Raw genomic sequence first — 6,216 nt, forward strand, 5'->3', positions numbered from 1 at the left:
TAAAACGAAAGATCCCGGCGACCCCTTGAAAAGTCACGAATTGTTTTGTTGCACTTTCAAAAATTTGTTTTGTTGCACTTTCAAAAATTTCATTTATTGCACTGCAGAAGAAAACATTTTTAAATCGTCGGTAACATTTTTGAAATGCACATGAAGTAGCTGTTTTACATTAGTGAACGGTCTCTTGGAAAAACAACTAATCACTTGTTATTGGAGCACTTTTAAAACCAACTAACACAACAATAATTTCGTTGTAACATTTTACTTGTTGTTTACCGACACAACTGTTCAATTATGCATCAGAATGTGGACGTTCTAAATACTTGTTAACAGTTTTGTTTGTAACTTTGTCAAAACGTTTTGTTTTGCTGCGGTATGTGTCATTCGCACATTGGACAATCCCGGTTAACATAATAAGTATGTGAAGGCAACGACCTCACTCCGTCAACATTGAACAAGTCATCCTCACAAGAAATTGATAGTTCATCGGACGAAGATGTAAACAAGCTCTGTAAAAAGGTACAAAAATTAAAAACCAACTAAAGAAAGAAAATGAAAGATGGAGAGAAGAACATGCATCAACAACCTAGAAGCCAGAATTTGTTTTCTACATTTGAAAAACACAGCGAATTGAGTGGAACCTATCAAGAATACAAAAAAATATCACTAAAGAAAATTTATTACAGAACCGCCTAGCAAAACCTAAAAATGTCAAAAAACAAAACATAAATTTGTCAATTTTTCTGCATGTGCATTTAATATCTACATGTCTTAAAACTCAGCAGACAGGGTACCATATCTATGACTACCTAACACAAAAGTGTTCTTGTTTCTTGTATCCAAATGAAATAAATCTACACTGACGCTGGTTTAAACAATGTTTTCCCTGATGATTGTGGAGCGTGAATGAGTGTTTGTTTCTTGTATCCAAATGAAATAAATCTACACTGACGCTGGTTTAAACAATGTTTTCCCTGATGATTGTGGAGCGTGGATGAGTGTTTATTGTTTCTTGTATCCAAATGAAATAAATCTACACTGACGCTGGTTTAAACAATGTTTTCCCTGATGATTGTGGATGAAAACTAGACGTTACGTTTGGGACTTTAGACAAGTTTACTTGTATCAGGGAAAATATATAGCACCAGAAAAACGAGACCTAATTAAGTTTACACAGCAATTGACCAAAACCAAATTAATAAAATTGGAAAAACCACGATCCTAATTATATAAGAAAAGAGTGAGTTTAATAATATACTCAAATCACACCAAACTACATTGTAGAGTATCTCGGAAATTTTCCTGGTTATGCGTCTAACGGAAATAGTCGGCGAAGCAGTCAAAAATTTTATAAGAGCCGATCGAAACAAAACACAAAAAACAATGCGCAATCGCGTTACAGCAGATATGACAAAATACTTTGAATAAATGGGATGTTTTTGGTGGAGCAAGAAATTTGCAGCAGCCTTAGTATCTTTAGTATAATTTAGTATCTTTAGTATAATAAAAAGAAGACAAACCGGCTAACAAAAAGCTCGGCTCAAACTGTTGTGATTAGTATAATAAAAAGAAGACAAACCAGCTAACAAAAAGCTCGGTTCAAACTGTTGTGATTAATAATAAAAAGAAGACAAACCGGCTAACAGAAAGCTTCTGTTGATCACCGCCTGAACATGCTTCATCAAGTCTCAGAAGGCATTTATTTTATATTTTACAAACCATGTTAAAGAGGTGCTAAAATGGATAGCTTTACTGGGGAAGTCGGTTCTGTGCGTGGACAAAAATTTGTTACCACGATTGTTTATAGAAATTTAGGTAAGATGTTCTACAGGAAAACATCCTTAATTTTCTAGGTCCAATGTACCACTTTCAGCACATATTTTTGGTCATTTTAGCGGTGCCCTTGAGATTAATCACTAGGCAATATTTGGCACTGATGATGGGAAACCGCTTCCCTACTAAAAGCATTTCCAGAATCCCATCACGCACTGCTGCCGGCATTTAAAGGAAAAGGTGTCTGGCATTTATATTTTGCAAACCATTTCTTTAAAAAGAAAGTCTGGTTAAAACGAAAACCTGGTTGGATGATTCATGTTCTGAAGGTACAGATTTGTCTTAACTGGCCCTATTAGACAAAATAATGACCATTGTTACAACAATGACTCACATTGTTAAACGTAGCGATCAGTATTACTAAACTTTCGAATAATAATGTATAAATCCTATCAGTTTATCACCCACATGATAATAATTAAACGTCAAAAGCATTTAAGCATCATTAAAACGGTATAAATTTACTTTGTTCGTTGCCTCTTTTTGAATTCTATAGGAGTGTGTTTTTATATGAAATATTGACGATGATCTTCGCTGCAAACTTCAACAAGAACAATCTTCGCTGCAAACTTCAACAAGAACAAAGTCACTGGAAAATTTTGTTACAACAAATTCTGCATCTCGCGTTAAATTGGCATCAACATACTCCATAATAACATCATCCAGAAGATGAAGAATAGCAAATCCTATGCAGACTCCTAGCGTTGACAGTTTAATTGAAGCAACTGTAAGACCACCGCGGTTTATTTTTCAATGATCGACATTTTAAATTTTTTTCTGAGGTCTGTACTTCACGAAGACTAACTAAAAATCGGCTACCACTTATTTGGCGATATTGCGAGAATCTTCTTTCAATCGGATCGCTCTGAAACTTTCCCAGCAATAGCATAGTCTATCAAGAAGGACATTGCGAGCGGATGCTGTTTGTTTGGACAAGCGAAATGTGCTACCACAACTTTAAAACCAACAATCTTCTAACCAATTGGCAAACACCACCGCAAGAATTCAAATAATCGTTTATCATTTTTAACAACAGAATTTCTAAGTAAATTTGGGTGAAAACGGGTTTTAGAATTGATTTGGCACTAAATGTAGGAAAGCGCTCCATCACGCAATACTAAAAGCATTTCCATAATATCTCACCACCACCACATTGAGCAAAAATATGGTGAAAAAAGGTGTTTAGACAGATGATCAGAAAAAGTCTGGTCAGAACGGAACCTGGTTGATATTGACTGGAAAAATTCGAAATCAAGGATTCGTGTTCTAAAAAGGTAAAGACGGAGTAGAGACAACCTGCGTGAATTGATTGATTTGCTACGGGCACCACATGGCCTAACACTAAAGATACCCGGCCCTATAAGTAGGTTTTGACTGATTCGAGCTAACTGTTTACCTCTTTAAATATTATTAATACAAATGATTCGAGCTAACTGTTGTTTACCTCTTTAAATATTATTAATACAAAGTTTCGTGTATTACGATTGCAAAATCAAGAACGATAAAAACACAGAAAATTTACTTGGCACCATGTCCTAACACTAAAGATACCGGCCCTATAAGTAGGTTTTGACTGATTCGAGCTAACTGTTGTTTATTACCTCTTTAAATATTATTAATACAAAGTTTTGTGTATTACGATTGCAAAATCAAGAACGATAAAAACACAGAAAATTTACTTTGGTTCTTTGGCGCTTTTTTCCCCCAATGTACCCGTTTTTTTCTAATAGTCTCGTGTATAACGTATAACGATTGCAAAATCAAGAACGATAAAAACACAGAAAATTTACTTTGGAAAAAAACAATGTACCCGTTTTTACGCACAGAGTTGTTGTCGAGATTTGTTTTTGGTTTTTTAACAGCAAATTTACCAGCCCATTTTTGATGCTCACTGCACACAAAACTACTGGTTAAATACTTTTGAAGAGCTAATTCAGCAGCTTCTTTACAGTAAAATTTGGCAGTAACAAATTTCATAATAAAGAGCGAATTCAGCAGCATCCTTAACAGTAAATTTGGCAGTAACAAATTTCATAATAACGCCATCACACTCATTGCCAGGAAGGACATGCTTACATTTGTCACATTTAGATTGTCGGCAACATATGCTGCAATCGCGTGAGTTACTTCTGAACTGTCTTTACACAACTGCACAACTTTAAAACACCACCCTTTTGTCACATTTAGATTGTCGGCAACATATGCTGCAATCGCGTGAGTTACTTCTGAACTGTCTTTACACAACTGCACAACTTTAAAACACCACCCTCCATCTCTTCAAGTTTAGAAACAAATTCTGTAGTTATTGATGGGTAATTTTTGACCAGAACATCTTCATCCCAAAAAATTATATCCGCTTTCAACAATGATCTCCGGCGCCGTGGCAAAGAGGTTAGCGCTCGTTCAGGCGTTTGTGTCCTTGGGCAAGAAGACACTTAACGACAATTGCTGACCAGAACATCTTCATCCCAAAAAATTATATCCGCTTTCAACAATGATCTCCGGCGCCGTGGCAAAGAGGTTAGCGCTCGTTCAGGCGTTTGTGTCCTTGGGCAAGAAGACACTTAACGACAATTGCTCCAATCTAGTGGTTTCACTAATGGGTTGTCCAAATTATCAAATAATCACCACCCACAAAGAAAGTAGCATACATGGTAACTCGTAAGCTGGCACGAGGTGTTAAACCCGTGTAGTCGTTTTCCGGCCACGCGAGGATAAAGTACGTTACATTCATTTAATATACATGTTAAAATCTTTTCGAATGCAGCAGAGATACTTCACGCAAACTAACAAGAAATTTTCCCATCGCTCATTTGGCGATATCGGGAGAATCGCCGTTTAATTGGATCGCTTTAAAGCTCATCTCTCCGTGAACAAGCGCAAACTAACAAGAAATTTTCCCATCGCTCATTTGGCGATATCGGGAGAATCGCCGTTTAATAATTGGGTCGCTTTAAAGCTTTCCCACTTTGCAAACCATTTCAGAAGAAATGTAAACCGGTCATCTTCGTGAACAAGTGCATTTCTAATTAATAGGATTGGGATGAAAAAGGTATTACAGTTACACATGTGCAATCATGTACAAAACACAGCCATCCTGTCTGTAACTTTTGCACGAAGCAATTGAGCTTTTCTGGAACAATGCAAGTGCGAGCGTTTTGCGGATGAAGTGATGTGAATGTTAGTTTAATGGCCTTCCTCGAGTTACCAGCCAAAGAAAGTGAGGCTATCCGTATCTTTTGTGCAGGTGCCCATGATATATATAAAAGCATCCCAGTTAATATTTGTTTTTCCGATTTGGAATGAAATTGATGGGAAGACAAACTTCTTCGCCCAAGTTGTTGCGTACCTTATTTATAAGCGGCAACATTGAATGACTGAAACAATACCTCTTACTCTAATCCAACATTAGCCACTTCAGCGATACATTATAAATTATTAGATAACCAGTCGATGAAGAGGGAGAGCTTTTTCTGGTTGTTTCAACCGTTGGTAAAAGCAAGGGCTATCTAGGACGGTGTTGTAGGGACTGGATTTATTCGCCAGTTCAATTTATTCCTACATTTTCCAAGGATCAAAAACCGCGGTTCAAAATGTTTAATGCACATGACATTGTTATTCGTTGGGTAAAAATTGGGTCATTTACAAATCTAATTAATCTCCATTGCTCCAATAACTCCAGGCAAACGCAGATATCTTTTCAGGACCCTTGTACACTTATCTTGATACAAAAATATGCCTGAATAGAAGAGAGCTGTATCACGATTTCTTGCACTTTTATTATCTTCGTATCCGTTATCTACATGTATAATAATAATATGGTGTCCGGTGAATTCATCGCGAACAATTCACCGCAATACTAATGCATCGCAAGACTTGTTTTAGGTGCCCGACTTGTTTTAGGTGCCCGACTTGTTTTAGGTGCCCGTTGCGTAATATGACAATTAAAATGAAAGACATTTTATTAACAGTTAACCTTTACGTAATATGACAATTAAAATGAAAGACATTTTATTAACAGTTAACCTTTAACAAAAGTAAGAAGAATCAAAGCACTTAACAAAAGTAAGAATCACATCACTCAATCAAAAGCCAATGTTATGCGCCACTCCTCTTGAGCAATCCAACATCTCCCTGTTTGGTTACGTAACCTTTCTGCAACATCGCGATATTTCTTTTTGCGAGGAGGTAAATCTTCTCCGGCAACATATTGCTCAATGACTGACTGCCTCGTTTCTCCCCTGTTCATCTTTTAATTTGTCAATGAATGTAGTAGGATGAAACCAACGAGCTAAAACTTTTGTGCCAGCCCCAAGAGTTTGTTTTGGGAAAATTTTCAGATTTTCTCCAGTATCTTCGTAACAATTCCACAAAGCATGAGCG

General features: G+C 36.5%; 1 long non-coding RNA gene across 1 annotated transcript in view; it reads right to left on the reverse strand.

Annotated features, from left to right (window-relative positions):
- Positions 1-337: 337 nt before the first annotated feature.
- LOC113475348 overlaps positions 338-6,216 on the reverse strand; it is a 6,194-nt gene continuing 315 nt past the window's right edge. The window contains exons 2-3 of the long non-coding RNA XR_003397102.1: positions 2,802-2,804; positions 338-507 (exon numbers count right to left, since the gene is read on the reverse strand). This is a non-coding gene — a long non-coding RNA (uncharacterized LOC113475348). The remainder of the gene's footprint in view (positions 508-2,801; positions 2,805-6,216) is intronic.

Source organism: Ciona intestinalis, unplaced genomic scaffold (genome assembly GCF_000224145.3).
Source record: "Ciona intestinalis unplaced genomic scaffold, KH HT000247.1, whole genome shotgun sequence".
NCBI classification, from domain to species: domain Eukaryota; kingdom Metazoa; phylum Chordata; class Ascidiacea; order Phlebobranchia; family Cionidae; genus Ciona; species Ciona intestinalis.